Below are 20094 nucleotides of genomic sequence, written 5' to 3'. Positions count from 1 at the left end.
TGTTACAGTTCATTTATTAACATGGGAAGGATGATGCAAAAATCCCAAAGCCAACAGAGACTGGACAGACAATGGTGCATGACTAGCCAAGCTTGCCCAGAAACCAACCCAACAATTTTTATCACAGCACATCACAATTCCTCATTGAAGGTATCAGAAATAAGTCCGTTTTGCAGCAGAATTGTTCTCAGCTGCTGCTTTTTCAGAGCAGCTGATGTCTCACAGAATCCTTTGGAAAACGACTCAGCCTTGCAGCCATCACTGCTTCTTCTGCCCCTCTGACTCCTCCCTTTTCCCGGAAGGAAAGTCAGAGTCAGGGTGAGTTCTCTTCCCCTGACTCCACACTCAGCTCCCCAGCAGCTGCAGATGGTGGCACCTTGAGGGAGGCTGAGCAGCAGCTGGGAGGTGGCAACAGACTGGCAGGACAGGGCTGGGACCACCCTGGGCTCAAGAGGGGACACCAGAATTCTCTCATGATGCCTCTGTTGTTGTACAAGGAAAATAATATCTCTTCTCCTAACATTGAGTCTTTTGATTGACCTCAGTGTCAATAAAAGCAGAGAAATGTTTAGAATCAAACCAAACCAGCCTTGCTGCAGAACCCTATGTTCTAACACAGAGGACACATCAAAGGAAAGATTTCTACAAAGAACATAACAGAAATCTGTGAGACCATCCTTTACAAAATTATTGAAAAGAAGAAAATTAATCACATTAAACATCAAAAATTACTTTTAGATCTCTCACAGAGAGGCTACCATGACATCAGCTCTGAAGACATCCACAAAGCAAGGTTAATATTATCCTGCCACGTTGGATTCCAAGGGATACTTGCACAGAATGATATAGAAAGAGAGGGAATAACATAAGCAAAAAAGAAATTCCTTGCCTAAAAGCCACATCATATAAAAACATCATCTTAAAACTAACCTATATTAATTTTTAAAGTGGAATTTTAAATAGATAACTTTAAAAATCTGGCATAAGTCTGCCTCCTTCCAGACCAGCATTTGGAGACTTTCACCTATGGAAAAGGTTCTATTTTGAGGAGCAGCCCTGACAGCAATGAAGCTGAATAAGGATAAATTTAAATTAGTCAGAAAAGCATCATGCTTAGATGAGAACAAGGTCCTCCCAGGAGGTGGTGTTTAACAGCCTCTGTGGCTGCTGCAGGAAGGACACTGTTCTGCATTGTTCTCTACAGGAAAGTCAATAGCCTGGAGAAAGATAGATTATTGTTCGTTACCTCTAGAAGAGCTTTTATTAAAAAAAAAAAAAAAAAGTATCATATTCACAGGGCATTTGAGGGTAAGCTGACAGTTTTAATTTCCCCTCTAGCTCATTTCCAATTTTTGGGAAAGCTGGTTAGAGAACAGAGCTGTCTGTGTGGATGCATGAAAGTCACAGAGCAAAGGAAAGGGAGCAGCAGCTCTCCCACACCACGAAACCACTCAGCCTTCCCAAAAACAGGCACAAAAGTCTTCCCAAAAAGTCTTCCCAAAAAGACTCTGCACACGGCCAGCAGAACCCTGCACACAGCCATGGCTCCTCCATGGACGGGAACAGAGCCTGTTTTAGGGCAAAACCCTCACCAGTCATGCTCACTTTAGAATTGGGTGTCCAGTGTTTCACAGAAAGCAGCAGGTGAAGGTGCCAATCCTTCATGCTACTCATCCCTTCCCAAGAGCTGCCTGTGACCTTTAATTCCCCTCCAAGGAGGCACCAGAGGGTTTGTTTTGGCAGTCCTCTCCCCACACAGCAGTTTCTCCTGAGCCTGAAGCCCTCCTGGGAACCCAGAGTGATGCTCTGGACCAGGGGCAGGAGAGCACAAAGAGCCAGGCAGGGACTCAGTACAACAGCAACAAGCAGGTGTTGGGCAAGGAAAGGCAGTAAAGTTACATAAAGAAGAAATCACCTTCATTTTGATTGTATTTTTCACCCAAACCTGCTGAATTTAATTATTTGTTCCATTACAGAGTGCACTGTCCAGAGACAAGCTTCCTGGAGAAGAACTTGTACTGTTAAGATGCTCAACTCTATATGAGGTTATTCAGAAGGCAGTAAAATTTGTCACCCCAATCTGTTTTGTATCCTAAACAAAAACACTGGTGTAAGAAAACAGTGCTTAAGGTGCCTGTAAATGTTTTATTCCTACATGTAAATGTAGGAAATGGGGTACAAACCTGAATGTGTAGCAAACCCAGCTCAGAGCTGTGATACTTCTCAAAGATACTAATTAATTGAACACTCAAAAAAAAACCCCATTTCTATAATGCCCTTATGAACAGTCACAAATTGAACCCCAAAGTTTAATGAAGGATAAAATTTCACATATTTTTATTGCTAGGGGTGCTGAGACACAGAGAAGTGAAATGCTCACCATCTTATCTTGGTGTTCTCTCCCTTCCTTCCTCTCCAGACAACACGGTGAGGGGACAGGAAAACCCTTCCCAGGGAGGCTGTGCCTCTGGATCAGTGCAGAATCAGTGAGGCAGAGATGAGATGCACTGAGCACAACCAGGAGTCCCACAGGGCAGCTGAAAGGGACACAGATGCCAGCAGTTGTCAGGGACAAAGCTCTACATATGGGAACACACAGAAATTCTACACAGGGCAATAAAAATGAGGCATTCTCTGCCCTGGGACACCCTGGGGACTCAGTGTCTCAGGAGGAACACGTCCTGTTCCTGCTTTGTGTGTTGGATAACGTGGGAGCAGTTCTGAGAACACAATTACCTGGATCCTGATTTTCTGAGTGGGACTCCAGGAGTGATATTTGCCTGCCAACCAAGCACTGCTTTGGAGTCCTTCTGCTGAAGCAGAGTAAGGAGTGAATATTTTCATTTAAATTACTGTATATTCTCCTCTCTCTGTGGGTGAGTCCTCCCCTCCAGGTTCCCTGACACACTCCCATGTTCCCCGACAGCCTCCCAAAAGGAATGCTGCATCTGTGGCAGCAACAGCACACCTCTGTGCAGGTAGGAACTAATTCCTACAGTGTTCACTCCTGAGACAAAATAATCCTCACTAACTCCATTTTCCTCCACTCCAGGAGAAATTCATTTGGCTGGCCTTTTCCTAGCAAATATTTAGCATCCCGTGTGCACATATTTGGAAAGAATTCCTCCCAAATCACTCAGCTGAAAGTGATTTCCCCCGAGGAGGGACAGAAACAAACACGTGCCAGCTGTGAGCCACACTGTTCACTGCGCTCCTGGAAGGCACTGAGCTGCAAGCAGCACAGGAATCAAGGTGGGACACAATTACCCATCCACATTAAATTAATTTTCACTCTGTTTTCCTATCAGGCTCACTGCTGCAAAAACAGGAGGGATGAGGTTCCGTGGAGGTGGTTTACAAGGTGAGAGAGGAAGGCAGAGCAAGGTAAAGAGAAGTGCTAAAAAACAGTTTTGTTGTCTAATGTTCATCTTTGCTCTGTTTCAAAACTTTTGTATAGCAGTGGCTTTGTAGGAGAATTTCTGGTTATGGCTGTGAAAATATTTCTGCTACTTTTTTGTATCTACTTTGTGAGTTTAGTAAGTCTCAGATAACATTGGCTGCAATCTTTTCATCTCAACAGATTGACTGTGGGAAAGCTACTGGCACAAAACTGATTTCTATGTTTCAGTAATATACCAATTTAAATGAAAAAACAACTGGATATTTTGGGAACTTGTACTTCTGGATTTTTTTCTTTTTATTTTATCTTGGAATGCTGACAGTTCTCTGATATTACTTCCACTTTTCTATTTTCACATGGACATATTGTGAAATCAATCACAAATAAAATTTTTGTTGAAGATTATGATTTGGGACAAATCATGAGGTTGGATTAAAATATTGGTTTAGTGTAAATCAAAATTACAATAAAACAAATTTAAAATTGGAAATAGCATGGATTAATATAGAAACAGTAAGAAAATCTTGTTTAAAAAAACATGAAAATCCAAAAAGCCTAATTTACTACAAGAAAGAATTGCAGAAATTATTTCATAGGAATACAGGAGAAAATAATGAAATGTCAACACTTCCTATGAAAATGACATACTGAAATCATCCATCTCTCCCTTAATGCATGATAACAAGGGAGGAAAGATTCACGTTAGGGCACTGGCCTGGAATATAGAACATTTCTATTCAAATTCCCAAATGGACAGAGATTTCTGGTTAGACTGTTGGCTTTTCTGTGTCTCAGTCACCCAAGTGGTGAAATGCAGCAAGGAAACACCCCATCTATTCCCTGACACAGTTTCTGTGATAATAAGGTGGCATATAAATTCCTTGGGTTTAGGCCAGCTCCTTCCAGCCACTCTCACCTGCTCCCAACAGCAAAATGTTGCCTGACAATAATTACAGGCTGAGATTACCAGAGCTGCCGGGGGGGTGGATGCCCAGGGGAGCTGGCAGCTCTGAAGATCTCCACCCAGGGGTTTTACTGGTACTCTGATTGATTTCTGCCACCAGCCCAACAGCACTGCAGGTGCAGGCATGCAGAACAGCAGGAATATTCACAGTGAGAACATCTTCATGTCAGCAAGGCAGGGAATCCCATTGGGCCAGAGGCTTTACAAGCAGCAGTAAATAAGAACATCCTGTCCAAAACAAACACTCTGCACTTCTGGTACACACCTTTGAGTAGGGACAATTCCCCAGCACCACTGCGCAGAAAATCTGACATCTGAAACATTTCCAGAGTCACACAAATCCAAGAGCCTACTCACAGGACCTTCCTCTGCACCTACAAAAGTAACTTCTTCCTGCTCCTTTCAAAAAATCAAATCTCAATCAAAATTCTCTATGCAGAAATATCCCTTTCTAGGTTATCACCTTCCTAGAGCAGCATCTTCTCCTCCTCAACAACAGAACTGTTGATTTTGCTTTTGTAGCTGGTAAATAAATCAGCTGCTGTCAGGTCAGATAAGATTTTCCATCAGGTGGAGGCACAGGGTTTTCTAGTGAAGAGCAGCAGTGTGGGAGAGGAAAGGACTCACTGTACTCTTATTTGTTGTGTTTCCGTTGCATTTGCTGTATTTCTATTGAATTTCCTGCAATAAAGGTTTCCCTTAGGAATGAGGGAAAGACACCCAGAGGTCAAGTGGAGAAAGCATTGCTGTGCCTTGGGTTTTATTCTGACCCTTTAGTCCTCCTTCCCTAAACTCAGAGCAGAATTCCTCCCAGCAGCACAGAAGGGAGGTGCTGAGGGGGACCAGCAGCACATTCCCAGCTGAGACAGAGATTTTTTCCCTTTTCAGGTGCCTGGAACCTGGCTCAAATTTTCAGTGGGCTTTATTCTGTATTTCCTTTCACACAGCAGCACTGAATAAACCTGATTTTCAAAATACAGCTGAAATGGCCTCAGTCCTGTACAAGGAGATGAAATGGCTTTGTTGCTGTGTCCAGGATTCCTTTGTTCCAGTAAGGAAGGAACAGCAAGCTTAATTAAATGCATTAATAATCACAAGGTAGTTAAATATCAATTGGCCATTAAAATACAGAATGCAACAGAAGCCTAAATAATTGCTGAATTAAAAACATAAATGTATGCATCAGAATAGGTATAGTAATAGTATTTACTGTTAAAAGGTGGCAATTTTCTTCTGGGAAATTGCCCCCGCCTCACATTTTTCTGGGTTTTTTCTTTTCATTAGGATTTCCATAGACTTTGGCCAAAACAATTTTCAAAGTTCTGGTTTTGAATTATTATTGCTATTATGCTCTGTTTCATACATCTCATTTCTGAAAACAATCCCTGTTAAAACAGCATTTGTTTTGCAGAATATTTCACCAAAATCTAATTCTGTCAATTCATATAATTTTTAAATCCCCAAAAAACCCAAAACAAAAACCAGCCCCAAAACCCCAAATAACCAACCAACACATTGACATTTTGAGTGATTTTTAGAACAGAGAAAAAAAAAATTACTGGCCTGGTATTGACCTCTTCTAGCTATCTGCAAGCAAGCAGACTGTGGAAAATGCCAGTACACACATTGTCCCAAAATGCTCCTTTATCCACGTGTCCAGGTTGGTAGAGGACAGCTTTCCTCCTGAGAAGAGGAATTTGTCTGGTGTGGGTGTCCCCAGGTCACCCAGAGAGAGCTCTCCAACCTTGGGTGGGTTTGAAGAAGATGCAGCTGGAGCAGTGGTTTAACAGCACCAGTCCATGCAGAAATCCCAATCATCCCCTTTCATTTTTGCGCTTTAAATTACTTATCATCTTTTACTGCTTTTTGGTGAATTTGTCATTTGTGAGGATTTATTCCCATTTTAAAGTCGAGTATAAATAACAGCCTATCAGAAGGGGTTAATAAGGCAAAGGAGTACTTAAAAGACTTGATAAAAGCTGCACAACATGTTGTGATTTCTGACCCACTATCAGCTGATCTAACCACTCATGTTCACTGCCTCTGAAATACCAAACAAACCATAAAATTAAAAATCCCCTGTGCCCTACCTTTTGTACACTGAAGAAATCAAAGGATCCCAACAGAGGCTTAATTCCTTAGTGATAAAGGAAAATTGCTTTTATTCAAAAATTCTTTTTGAAGGAAAAAAAAATCCTGTATTTGGTACGAGAATTTTTTTTCAAAAAGGATAGCATAGATGCTGTGATTTAGCTAAAAATATACTGGCTCATAAAAGGTACAAGCTTGGCATTGCTCCTTCCAAAGTTAAATATTTTTGTCCCAGGGAGGAAGAAAAAATTAAAATCTAAGAACATTTTGATCCCAAGGTTAGTTCTAAAGCCGTTTGAAATTTAAGCCATATAATGGCAATAAATTTCCAAGGCTGTAAAGCATCTAAAATGGAAACTTGAAATATGACTAAATTTCCCATCACTTGGCTAGCCCAGCCTCTTTTTGACATTGTGGCTTCTCCACTTCCAGTTCTGTGTCCAGCCTGGTCCAGGCATGAAGAACACACATCCACCCTCACACAGTGGAGCTGTTTCCCTGCACCTCACTTCATGCAGGAGAACCATGAGGTGATTGTTGTAGCCAAACCTGGCTGAGTTTAGGGATGACCTTTACTGAGGTGCACTGAACTCGGGCAGGATGCTCAGGTAAACAAAAATAGCCTTTTTTTACACGGAAATCCCCTCACTGGTATCCTCTGGAATCAAAAGAAATGGAAATTTTAATTAAAAACAGAATTAACAAGGTAAATAATGTGAATCCTTTGTGTAAGGTGGCAACAAATGGAGATTTCCAGCATCCATCTCCTGATGTCCAAATGAAATCAGCCACCAAGAGAATCTGCTCTGTAAGCTCCACCTCCCGTGCCCCCACGGATGGCTGACAGGCAGAGTTTGTTTTATCTGCCCACGCCTCCTCTAACTGCACCTCGCTCACATCTTTGAGTGAGGCAGGACTCCTCAATTTCCTGAGCTGTTTTCCAGGGCTGCTGCCCCACTTTGAGCCGTCAGTCCCATCAGTCTGTCACAGGGGCTGGGCTTGATGCGCCTGAGTGCCAGAGACCTGGCAAGGACAAGGCTGCAGAACCATCAGATCCAGCTGAAATTATTGGGAGGGAAGGGGAACACCACTAAGCTGAGAAAATTCAGGCATGGAGCTCAGAGGTTGCCAGTACAATAAGCAAGGATAAAGCAAGCAGAATGGCGAAAATGATGTTTAACAGGTGCCAAAGAAAGAGAATTATCTGGCCCTGAGACAGCCCTTGCACAGCCCTGCTTTGTGTGTGCCTGTGGGGTTCAGCATGAACTTTCAGCTGCTCTAAGAGCCGCTTTGAGATCTCCTAAGAAAGTTTCACGACACCAAAGGTTATTGAAAGAGCTACTCAGCACCTCCACGCACCTCAAGACTGCACAGCAAAATGCCCAGTTGAGCTCTAGACAAGGGAAGGAAACTTACTACAAAATTTAGTGTATTTTTTTTCATCAGCATGGATATGTAAATAGCATGCAAATTTGTAAGAAGACATTGACAATGTCTTTCCCAGTTATGATTCCTCCACCCAAGTTCAGGAGATCTGTCGTGCTGTCCATTTGACAAATCTGCAGCTTGCTTGTAAACCAGGGTGTGTTTGTGATGTGTTACAATTGGAAAGCAAAACCATAAATCCCCTGTGCTGACCAGCTCAGCTGAACCCCAAACCAAATCAAAATGCAGGCTCTCCACAGAGCCCACAAAGCTAAGGGCAGAATTTACTTGCACAAAAAGAATTAATACTGAAACAAACAAAGAAGTCTGGTTCAGCTATGTAGTGTTGAAATATTAATATTGTTGGCAAAAGGAGTACATGAACCTATTATTTTGCAAAGTGTGGCTGGATATAGTGAAGGCAAACATTGAATAAGAAACGAGAAAATCCAGTTCTTTAAGTGGATTTTCTGATGCCTGTAGCCAGACACACAGATAGTTTATTCCATTCTGCCTCTATAGCTGGAACGGATTTGGTATTAAAACTGCCTAACAGGTTTTTTAAGTATAGAGAAAATGTCTTTTAAACCCAGATGATTTCATTTCCAGCAGTGAAGGCACATCTACTGAGCTGAGAACTAGGTGACATCAATGTGAAAAGATTTGACTGTAGGATCTACAGAGAGTAAATTGCGGCATAATTATTCTGAATTAACTTACAACAGTAATGTCAGGAGAGTTTGAATACAGACCCTCAAACTAAACTGGTATCAAACAGAATAGTTCCACATCACTGCCATCACAGACACTATTTTTCATGTACATCTTCCTGCCTGTACTCCTTGCACATAAAACCTTGTTTAAAGGGATCTCTGCAGAGTATCCAAGATATAACGCATATTCATCATTCCATTCCCTGGTTTTTGATAACCAAATTCCTTTAGAGGAGAGAAAACATCACCTGCAGAAGGAAAACTAGAAATCTCTTTATGCAATCAGTGAAAAAAGTCTGGGTCAATGCAGCAGAGCCCTAAGAAATGCACAGAGTTAAATACTGCTCAGCATCTCTGCAAGCACTAAATTCATTGGATGAGCCATTTAATTTAAAAAGAATTAATGAAAGACAAGAACTAACACAACAGTTAGGCATGGCTTAGCAGGTTATCAGTGATTTGAGCCACATCCTTTAGGTAGGCACTGAAACCCACAAACATCAGACAACAGCAGCAATGCTTTCTTTCCTGTGAATCCCTGTGCTGCACTGGGATTCAATTCCCCCTTCTACCTAATGGTAGAATTTACATTTCAATTTACAATTTGAATCTACATTTCTGGAGGCCTCTCAAGCCACCAAATAAGCCACAATCCCCCAGGGCTCTTGCCCGCCAGATGTGGCATTTTGGCTGCTCAGAACGTGCAGGACATTGGGGTGAGGAGCTGCTCTTTCCCTTGCTGAATATCGAATTACACATAAAGTACAACTACTGAAGCAGGAGTTCTGCCTTCATGCACACACACAAACCCCTGCCTACAACTTTACTGTCAGGGAAATGTTCTGTGAAACAATTAAAGCAGGTTTGAAGCCAGTCAGACAGAGGGAAGGATTAAACTTAAGTGACTCAAAACATCGGGAGGAGGGAATTAACGAAAAACTGCTTTTTAAAGTCATCTCCTACAACCATGAAGATAAATCCTCAAGTAATTACATAATGATCAAAGGTGCATTTCATTTTTTGCCCTTTTCTTACAATGACAGTGAATAAAAGAGGATTTTTGTCAAAAGTGGAATTTTGTGCATTTGCATAAGCCTGAGGAGTACACAGCTCTTTGACCACAAGGATTTTCATTTGCTCCTACAGAGCAGATGAAAGTTAGCTATGTCTATATTCCCTTCCATACACTTTATTTTCATTGTTTGCTGCTGGTCAAAGACAATCCTGGCGTGGCTGGACCTGCAGGCTGTCTTCTATGACCATTTGGGTGTTTGCACCCCAGCAGCAAACAAGACAGGCTGGGAAATCCCAGGGAAGTGAGATTCACTCCAGCTGGAAGATGGAGATCACAGCCCACGACCCTGCCTCACGGTGGCCTGGTCCTTTCTGCTGCTCACCCTTACAGGGGCTGGAGGCCCACAAAGGAATCTGAGCCTGGTTTAAGTCTCAGTAAGCAACACAAAATGGCCATATGGGATTTTGAGAGGTACAAAGAGCATCTGTGGCCACTCTGTTTGAATGCAGGGTATCTACATCCCTTATTTCCACCGTGACAGAGAGGTAAATGGAGCTCCTCCCTCCCTCACACGGGGAAATATAAAGCAGAAAATTACAGTTATTACAACTGCCTCTTGTTTGAAACAAAGTTCAAAGGCTTGTCTTCTTTAATCAATCTTCCAGCAGAATAATAGGGCTGCAAATTTCACTTTCATGGAACTAAAGCACTTGGGCTGAATCAGTTTTTCCCCTTTGTTCCCCCTTCCCCAAGCAGAGCAGGAATGAAGGAGCTCAGATGAGGAAGCTGAGCTGCCACAGCAGCCACGCCACATTCTCCCAGGAAAGCAAGAGGCAAGAAGGCAATAAAACATCCTGGCTCCAATACCATGTGCTGGCAAAGCACTTTGGGCAGTCAGATATAATGAATATTCAGCAATCTCTGGCTATTGTGGTAGAGCAAAGTGCCTCTGTCAGGGGAGCCATTTCTGTGGCTGAGGTGAGAAAATAATAGATGTCCACTTGGCAGAGGTAGCCACAGACACGTCAGCTCAGAGCCCACAGATCTCCCTGGGTAGGTCTGGCTGGAGATTATGAATAAGTTCATTAATGAGGCTGTTCCCATTGCAACAGAATGGGGAGGGAGCTTTTAGCACGCGTGCTGCAAGTAACGCTTGAAATTAAATTCTCAAGAAAAAAAAATTTAAAAAAGGAAGATAAAAAGGAAAAGAACTTTCACAAAAATCAGAGTGAGAGGAGAGACTCACCCAAATATATTGTGCTATAGAACAGCGCCCACAAGCAGGCACAGAAATGCCTTTTTTCCCCCCAAAGACACAGTCACAGACACCAAAGAGCTCACAAATGCACAAACAAAAAGATGGATTCAGGAGCATCGCTGGAATGAAGGCATCAAAAAATGTGTAATTTCTTTCACCATCTTCACAATAGACCAGACATAATTTCGTCTGGATTTCTTCCAGTTCAGATTCATAAATGATACCATGAACTTTAAATGACCCCTGAAACACCAAGAATAATGGATAGCACAAGACCAAGTCAAAAGGAACAGTTTGAAAACTGTGTCAAATTTAAGGGCATGGTTTTAATAATCTTGGTCATTTGCTGAAGTTTAAAAAAATCATACAAGTGTAATAAAATACAAACAAAACCAAATACCTCTACAAATGTTAAGAACCAAACATGATTTAATCCTCCACACTCATTTTATTCATATTTTTATTAGGTACACAAGTGCCACCCCCCATACACCCAAAAAAACCCCAACTTTTGTAGCTGTGAATGCCCCAAAGCACACAGTGATGGCTCATACATGGAGACTGAAGAGAATCTGTTTATCTGTCTCTGATGGGCTGCAGTAGGAACTTGATTAGAAAATTACAACTGACACAGCATTTGGCAGAAGTTTCTAGCTCAGGGTCCTGTCTCTAGCAGCCAAAGCAGACAAGATACATCTAATTCTACAGAAAATCAAAATGTATAGAACTCAGCCACCTTCTCCTCCTCCACGCAATCACATCATCAGTGCAGATTTCCTGTCTTCCCCCTGTCTCTGATTCCTTTGCACGGTGACCCCATGGCAGCCTTGCCTGTGCCACTGCAAAGCTCCTGGTGTTGGATCACCCTCTCTCATTTCTGGATTCCTGTCCTGAGCTACAGAACCTGTGTTTTCCAGAGGGTGACAAGCCCATTTGCTATGTGACATATCCTCTCTGGATGCTTGGCCCAGTAGGTGCAAGAACAAAAATGAAAGTCTGATAACATTCATTTCTATTGAAGTTCAGCACCCAATTTCTCTTCTAGTTTGTGAAACCATCTCATAATGTGAGAGTTTCAGCCTTGCTATTTTGCACTGAGTTTTTTTTTTCTTTCTCTTCTTTCTGTATAAATCAGCTCTTAACCCTGTTTTCCCTGAAGGAAATATAAGAAAGCACCGAGTCATGCTGTGCTTTCCTAGAGAAAGACATTTTCTGCATTATTCTCCTGTCAGTTTTCAAGCTTTGCACAGGAGCTGGACCAACATAAACGATTCTTTCATCAGCTCAGGGCCATCCCCAGAGGCTGGGCTATTTGTAGAGTTAAAGATAGCTATTATCAATAAGAAACTTGCCTCCCTTCCCCCTCACTGTACTCTGAGAGCATATCTGGAAACAGCTCAGTGCTGCAGAGAGACATGACTTCAGAGAGGAAACTGATTCGAAGTAAAAGGAGTTTTGTGTTAAATCAGGGTTGGAGAGGAGAGAAAGAGAGAGGGTGGAGGCAGCTGTGGGATTCTCCTGGGACCACACAGAGGGACATCTGAGCTAGTGCTGCACCCGGCCCTGCAGCTGTGCCGCTGCAGAGTGCCAGGTGAGCTCCAGGATGCAGCAATCCACCCTGCCAAGCCCAGCAGCTCCCTGAGGCACAGGTGTCCCCAGACACAAAGATGCTCCACCACACACAAAGAGGCTCCCATCAAGTCCTTCCAACGTTAAGTGGCTGAGAGGCAGAGACAGAAAGCTTTGGTTTGCTTTTACATCTGTGAGCTGTGAGACATTCTGAGAAAGGAGAACTGAACTGCCAGCCCAAGGTGCTGGACTAACACCAGAGTCCAACAAGGCACGGCAGAAGGGTGCCCACCTCTCCAACTTGGCAGTAGCAGGGATGTGCAAAGAATGGCATTTTCTCTGCCCCAGAACCACCTGGGTAGCACAGAGACAGTTCCACAGAAGTATCCTTGGGCATGACAAACTCATCCCTGCCAAGTGCCACCCTGCAGGTACAGCCTTTCCTGTCCTACACACCAGAGGATTCAAAACTGAAAACAACGAAGAGAGTTTCAAGCATGCGCAAGGGAACTCTGTGAGGACATGGGACACCTCTTTGTGCTGCCTGAGAAGCACATTTTGTTACCAGAACCTGTGCTTGTAGAGCCATGGGAACTCAGATAATGCCTGCATGACTTTGTCACACAGCCCTAGCTGCCACAAGGCCTGTGGGCTCTTAGGAAGGCACCAAAACACACAGGCTGGCACAGAGCAGCCCTGGGAATGCAGCAGCCAAAGTGCTGCAGAGTGCCTGACAGCTCCAAAGATCCAAGCAAGTTAATTTAAGGCTGACTGTGCTGCAGCAGGGACACATCCAGAGAAACAGCACCAGCCAGGAGGACAGGGAAAGGTGAAGGAGTTGTCTCAGAATTCACACACTCAAATACTTCAAAGGAGGGCAAAAAGTATGGGACTGCATGTTGTTGATTTTTCTGCAGGCTACACATGAACTGCACCTTCCACCCAATGGTGGAGGCTCAAACATAACCTCTCCTTTTTCCAGATGGAGGAGGAAGGAGGAGCAAGGAGGAGCATGTAGGCAAAGTCAGGTTTGAACATGTGCAACTGGGACAGAGCAAGAAAGCCAACAGGAGAAACCAGGGGTGGCAGAGTGCCAGAGGCAGCACCAAATCTCTGGGGGGACTCTTTTGTGGTGGACAAAAAGGGAACATGGCAGTGAGAAGCTGTCAGGTCAACAGCCTACACCCCTGGTTGAGAGTTTTGAGGGATGTATACACTGCCAAGCCATAGCAGGAGGAGCTAGGCAACAGGATAACAGACCCAGCCAAGAGCTCTCTTGACTCCCTTGCTGAGACTCTCTTCCTTGTGAAATCAAACACTTGGAGGATGAAGGACAAAACACAGAGCAGACAGCATCACAAATCCTCTGTCTGCACTCAGAGGCTGTGAATGGGCTATCAGGCATGGTGGAACAGGCGTGCCTTCCCTTCAAACAGGAGAGTGCAGCAGTTCCCTGGGGAATTCCACCAAACCTCTCTCCCATGTCCAACCCCTGTTCCTCTCTGAAACCCCTCAGAGCTATAAGATCAGGGGGAGGCTGCAGTGAGGTAAATTTCTGTAAAAGACTGACTTCTTACCACTCCTGCTGAGAGGCCAAATCTACAGAAGCTTCAATTCACTGTGAAGGTTCAACTGACAGGGCAAGTGCTTCCAAATTCACCTCCATGGGGTAGTGGATGAGAGACCAGGAAGGCAACCTCACTAGGAGGAGCAGTAAGGTTTATAAGCTGTTCATTTCCCTGTTACACACACATTGCCCATTTAAAGCAGTGCTTTGGGCAATCACTCTCTTCAGCAGAAATTTGCTCCAGGCCCATGAGGCTCCTCTGAGGGATGTGAGTGCTGGAGGGGACTGTGAGGGTGCTGCTGGGAGGTCCTGTGGAAGGAATTCAGCTGTGACAGCAACAGGAGCTGTACAGATGGAATACACACAGCTAATTGAGTCATCCTACGGATATTTCTGTGGTCCATAAAGGACCACAAAGCTCTAGTGATGGTGTCAAATGAGGTCACAGTGCCAGAGACAGCAGCATGAGAACTTTGGTCTCTTCCAGTCATCAGTGATGGAATGAGTGTCTGGCAGTTCTCAGGAAGCTGAGCTTTAATGGGTCAGGAGAGAGCTCTCCATCCTGCTGAACAGACACATTCCCTTCCCACTATGCAGATCAGTGTGAGAAGTTATCCCTCCCCCCTCCAAACATTCCATCAGGGAAACATCACCTTGTGGGTGGCATTCCTGCCTGTGGCAGGGGGGTGGAACTGGCTGATCCCTAAGGTTCCTTCCAACCCAAACCATCCTGTGAAATACCTGAGCAGCCAAGCACTGAGCAGAGCAAAGAGAGAAAAGAGAGCTGAGCAGGAGTATGACATTTACCATTTTAGCAACGTAAAAAGGGAAATTGTTCACTGCCTCTCACTGCACTCCAAGTGAATTCCCATGGAGTAGCAAGTGGCAGGCTCAAAGCAGACCAGAAGAGAAGCTTCACACAGCACTTTGCTAAGCCATGGAACTGCTTGCCACAGGAGGTTCAGGATGCCAAATACTTACCAGGATTCAGAAAGCAGTTGGAGATGTTCAGGGGAGAAAACATCCATCAAGACAAAGATATTAAGTGTGGTTTAAGCAGCTGCTGAGCTGCAAACTGCTGGAAACCCTTGCCTTGTTCCTCCAACTCTGCCACGAGCACCCACTTCTGATACTGCTGGAGACAGCATTTGATAGCTGGACCTTTTTCTGTCTCAGAACAACCTCTCTAGGATCAGCCAAGGAACAGAAAGCACCAGAGCTCTGCAGGGGGTTTCAAAACAATCTCAGACCAGCTGAGAGAGAGCTGGCAGGGCTCTCAAACTGCCCTGCCCGTGGCTGCTCTGGCACCGAGGAGATCTGAACTTGTTGGAAACAAACCTGGATGGGGTGGTTGGAAACCTCCACAGAAGGACAGAGTGAGATTTGCAAGATGAAGAGTACAACTGCACACTGAGGGAGGCGTAGGGGTAGGGGAACAACACCAGATTAAGTTTTTATTATATTTGCCTTAAATACATTTTAGGCATACACTGCTAAACTCAGGAAGATTTAAACTAGAGGTTTAAGATGATTGGACTCTGATCAATAACTTATATTTTGAAAAAAATGAAAAGGTCACTTTTAAAGCCGGCTGTGGATCTCCATAGAGATGCTTACACTTGTTTGATGAAAGCATTTTGAGTTTGTGCTGTTTCAAAGTCCGGGCCACATCCTGGCACGGAGAAGCCTCAAATCTCTCTGATGTTTCCTCTCTGCTCAGAGGGTTTGAGAATTGCCAGCCCCTGCAAACACACTGCTCCGACTGGAGCTGACCACCTGCAGCTCAAGCACACATTTCCTGCCACTTGAAAGAAGCACACCAAAAAGCCTCTTTCAAAGAAACCCCTCAGGCTGCTGTGTTTGAAGAGGCAGAGACAAAAGCTTCTGCAACTAGCGCCTGCAGAGCCTCTCCTGGGCAGGCACTAAGCGGCAGATTTCCCTGGGGAACCCTTTTTTATTCCCTTCTGCACCAGTTTCTGCAAAGGACAGCTTTGCTGGCAGCTCGGCCAGGGCTCCTCAGCTGGGGCAGATGAAGCTGGAGCTCCTGTTCCCTGCCATGGGAGGCTCTGCCTCTCTCTTTGCTGCTCAGCACCAGGGCAGTTACTGCAGGGCACTAAGAACTCAAATCCAGCAGAGAAAATCCTCCCTGGAAAGCCTTGTGGGATCCAGCAGCAGCTGTGGCCGAGGCTGGGGGTCACTTCCACACAAGGCTCTTTTTCTCTGAGGATGCCCAGCTCTGGCCTCTGCCAGCCTGTGAATGGTGCCCAGAGCTGCTGGGTCCATGCAATCCAAGGAAGACAAATATCCACCTCCCCAGGTGCAACCTAAATATCAGCATACAAATGTGTCCAGGCATCCCACCTCTCATCTGTCACACACAAATCCCTTTAAACCATCTCCCTCACAGGGTTCCTGGTCTGCAGACAGCCTGCAAGCACAGCACAGCCTCTTGATGTGAGGAAATACCATTGTGATCTTATTCTCTCCTTGGTGTAAATGTCACATCTCGACTTGAGTAATTACAAATAATTGGCTTTGAACAGGCCACATTTCCTCTCTCAGCCCCTGCTTGTACCACACTCCATCCTGTTTTGGCCCTAATTACAGAGAATAATAAATCCAGCTAGACAGTGCTTTTCTGGAGAGCAATTTGGTCTGCCTTGTCCCAGCACTAATGAGTTTGTTAATAGAGAGATTTTCCCTCTCCCTCCCCTCTTCCAATCTGTTTCCTGAAATAGCACCACTGACACCGGGAGCCATCCCCTGCCACAGCAGGTGATGCCTCTCCCTGACCCACATTCTCCTCTCCTCCAAGGCAAAGAGAAGCTGAGTATTGCACCTCCCAACCTTTTTCCTCTTTCAAAGGAGGCACAAAGCAAGCACGATTAATAACTGTTTGTTAACGAGCATCAGGAGGATCACCCATTTCATAATGCTGGGCTGTTCCTGCCTGCCTGGTCAGAAGCAGAACTGCTGGGGTGTGGAAACAGTTTAGCTTCTGGCCCAAATGGGGAAAAAATCCACCAAAAATCTGATCAAAATGTCACTCTTTTTTTTTTCTTTTTTTTTTTCTTTTTTTTTCACCAAAACAACACTTTAAAGCATCTCATTTATGTGTCCTAATGGAACCTCTGAAGTGCCCTACAGGAAATATATTCTACCTCAGTCTCCCCTGGGAAAAGCAAAGGACAGGAAGGGGTAGATGTTCTCAACAGATCAACAGCTTCTGCCTGTCCTTGTTCAATAAAAGCCCTGCTAGGAAAGGGAAATGCAGCTTTACTTTCCCCTCTATCTGGAGGAAAAAAATAGTTGTATCTTCACTCCTAAGCAAACATTTCCTAACAAGGATTTTGTCAGTGACTTTTCAGAAAATCTCATCCCCAGTTTTTGTCCCCAGCAAATTTAAACAACATTTGCAGGGACAGATGTCAAAGTTCAGTTCCTATTAACCCAAACCTAAGAAGAATCCCATTTCATGGTACTGAAGGGAGATGACTGAATGGGTGGCTTTGCCTACTCCATCTCTGCAAAGTGAATACCAGACCCTGGAATTCCAAAACCCATTTTCTATTTTAAAAAAAAGTAAAAGTATTTTGTATTTTTCATCTTACATTTGGAAGTCTTGTCAGAAACAATTCCCTAAGTTCAACCCAAATTCATAGACAGTTCCAGTTCCCCTCAACTGAGAACATTCCTAGAGTCTTTTCATGCCTCTTCTGGATCTGGAGAGATGCCACAGGTCTGTAGGTGTTTCTGCTCTTGGATCATTTACAGTCTGAATTTAACCTAAAGCTGCAAGTCTGACACAAGGAGAGAAGGTCCTTGATTTGATGTGAGGGGTACAGAGAGGTACCAATGATTCTGAAGATTCCAGTTCTGATTTCAAGCTCTGCATTTCCCCCCCCAGGTCCCTTGACAAAACTATTTTCTCATATCTCTCTGCAGCCCATTTATTATCCTCTCTATTAATAAACCCTCCTTCCCTGATGAATCACTGCAATTTATCATTAAATTAGAAGATGAAATGGGTCTTTTTTCTTTAAACAAAGAGATTAACTACTATCAACAGGCTATTTCTCCATTATAAAACTCCATCTTCCTCACCAAATGCAGGAGTATCTTTGTTTGAAGCAGCCCTAAAGGTGATGCAAGGAGGGAGGTTCAGTCAGAGGTGACATCCTGCAATATAAATATATGGATCAACCTAAAAATGGCTGTGGAAGACAATACATGATATTATGACCATGATTCACTCTGGAGTTTTCTAATAGCACTATGAAAAAAAAATGAAAACTATAAAAAAAACCCAAAACCATTTAACTTGTACGTAACTGAGACTGCCAGGAACTGATATGACAAAGCACAGTCTAGACAACAGAACCCATCTGTGCATGCAAAGCCCAGGGATTAATCACACCCCAAAAGGTCACTCAGGAGAAGAATTCAGCTAAATATGAAGGAACTTTCTGCTGGAAACCCATGCCTGCCTCTCACACCCTTTTTGTATCATGCTGGGAGCTGTCCCTCAGCAAACTGCTGAAGTTCAGCACCACCACAAACACAGAATGACCCCCAGCTCCCCTGGGGCCAGGAAAGCAGGTTTGAGCCTTCTGAGCTTCTCTGCATCATTTCACCCCCTGGACACATCTGCCTGTGAGATTTAAACTCTGTTTACTGAGGTGGTTTGGGTATGAACACCTCCGTGAGGGGAGTGGCAACGCCCGGGTGTTTTCTGAGGTCTCTTTCTGTCCCATAAGTGGTGCCAGCAAGGGGCAGACCAAGATGTGAGAGGGATGGAGGCCCAAAACACCCTCCAGAAAACCACTTCACTGCAAGAGCTGCCCCTGGCTGGTGGCTTTTGCTGCTAAAGTCAGCCTTGGGAAGGTGAAACAAAAGTCAGCCAGCACTCGGCACCACAGAAAACAAAAAAATCCAGTATCATTCCCTAACAATCCCCAGATCCAACCCCTTCATGCACCTAGTAATTTGATTTCTATCTCCAGAACTACAGAAGTTCTTTACTTTTATTCTTGGATGCTAAGGAGATAACCTGTCTCCTGCCCCCACAGCTCTGGCAGATGAGAGGAGATGGAATGAGGATTTTATGCCACTGTCACCGTTTGTGATGAACTTTCTCCTATAAGGAGCACGGCCTTATCAAGGCAGAGACAGCCCTGCCAAGCACCTTCCCATGTGTCAGAGTGCTCCTCTCTCCAGATGTGATCTCTTCTGGAACAGCACTCTCTGCCTGGGCTATTCACAGGCCCGTGTCAGCTTTCTGCATTGAAGGAATCTATTAATTCCAAGTAGGGGCTCATTCTCAAAGGAGCTGCTGATGAAATTGAACTGATAAAATGGAGGTAATTTAAAGGTCAGATGAAATCCAGCTCATGTTCATCCTGCTTGTAATGGAACATCACCAAGATGCTTCATCAGCAAGGGGGCATTTATACGTATTTTTATTTTTGAAGAGACATTGCTTATCCGCAACAGAGCCTCCAAACATCTGATAAGAAAACTTCTCACATTAATCTAACCAACAGCTGGCATCCTGCTGCCTGCCTGGGTGTCCCTTTCTGGAAATTAAATCTCCTATCATCTTTTTATCACACTTTGGAGGGAAGGAATGGGTGCCAAATGCAGAGCTCAGAGGAGCAGCAGAAGCAGGAGCTGACACTGATAGGGCTGCATTAATTCAGGCGTGCAAGGCAAGTCACTGCTGCCCTCAGGACATTCCTCCTCCTTTGCTCTCTACCCACAACACCCAGTTACAAATTTTGGAGGTGGACTCCTCAGGGAGGGGAAGGTCCCTTTCCTTGGCCAGGTTTAGGTACTCCAGAGCCCAGGTGAGGAGGGATTTCTGTGCACCGAAATCCACTCCACACACTTTTCCTCATTTTCCTCATTGCCTGAGCTCAGCAACGTCCAACGAGTGCTTTGGGGCACACAGAGGAGCAGGGTCTGTCTGCAACACCTGGAACTTCTTTGCTGGGAGCAGAATCCAATTGGTGTTTGCTGCAGATAAACCTTCCTTCACTGATAGAAAAAACTGAGTTCATCTGGCTGCTCTGTTTCCTGGTAAAGCAAAAAGC

General features: G+C 44.3%; 1 long non-coding RNA gene across 2 annotated transcripts in view; it reads right to left on the bottom strand.

The window, feature by feature from the left end:
* Window positions 1-20094, bottom strand: part of LOC119706381 — a 142046-nt gene that overhangs the window by 111017 nt on the left and 10935 nt on the right. Inside the window, exon 1 of one of the 2 annotated variants that reach the window (XR_005258521.1) lies at window positions 2381-2486. The exons of the other annotated variant lie outside the window; for it this stretch is intronic. This is a non-coding gene — a long non-coding RNA (uncharacterized LOC119706381). Of the gene's footprint in view, window positions 1-2380; window positions 2487-20094 lie in introns of those variants that run through there. 2 annotated transcript variants of the gene reach the window in all.

The sequence above is a fragment of the Motacilla alba genome, chromosome 13, assembly GCF_015832195.1.
Source record: "Motacilla alba alba isolate MOTALB_02 chromosome 13, Motacilla_alba_V1.0_pri, whole genome shotgun sequence".
NCBI lineage: Eukaryota > Metazoa > Chordata > Aves > Passeriformes > Motacillidae > Motacilla > Motacilla alba.
This window is presented reverse-complemented; position numbering and strand designations above follow the sequence as displayed.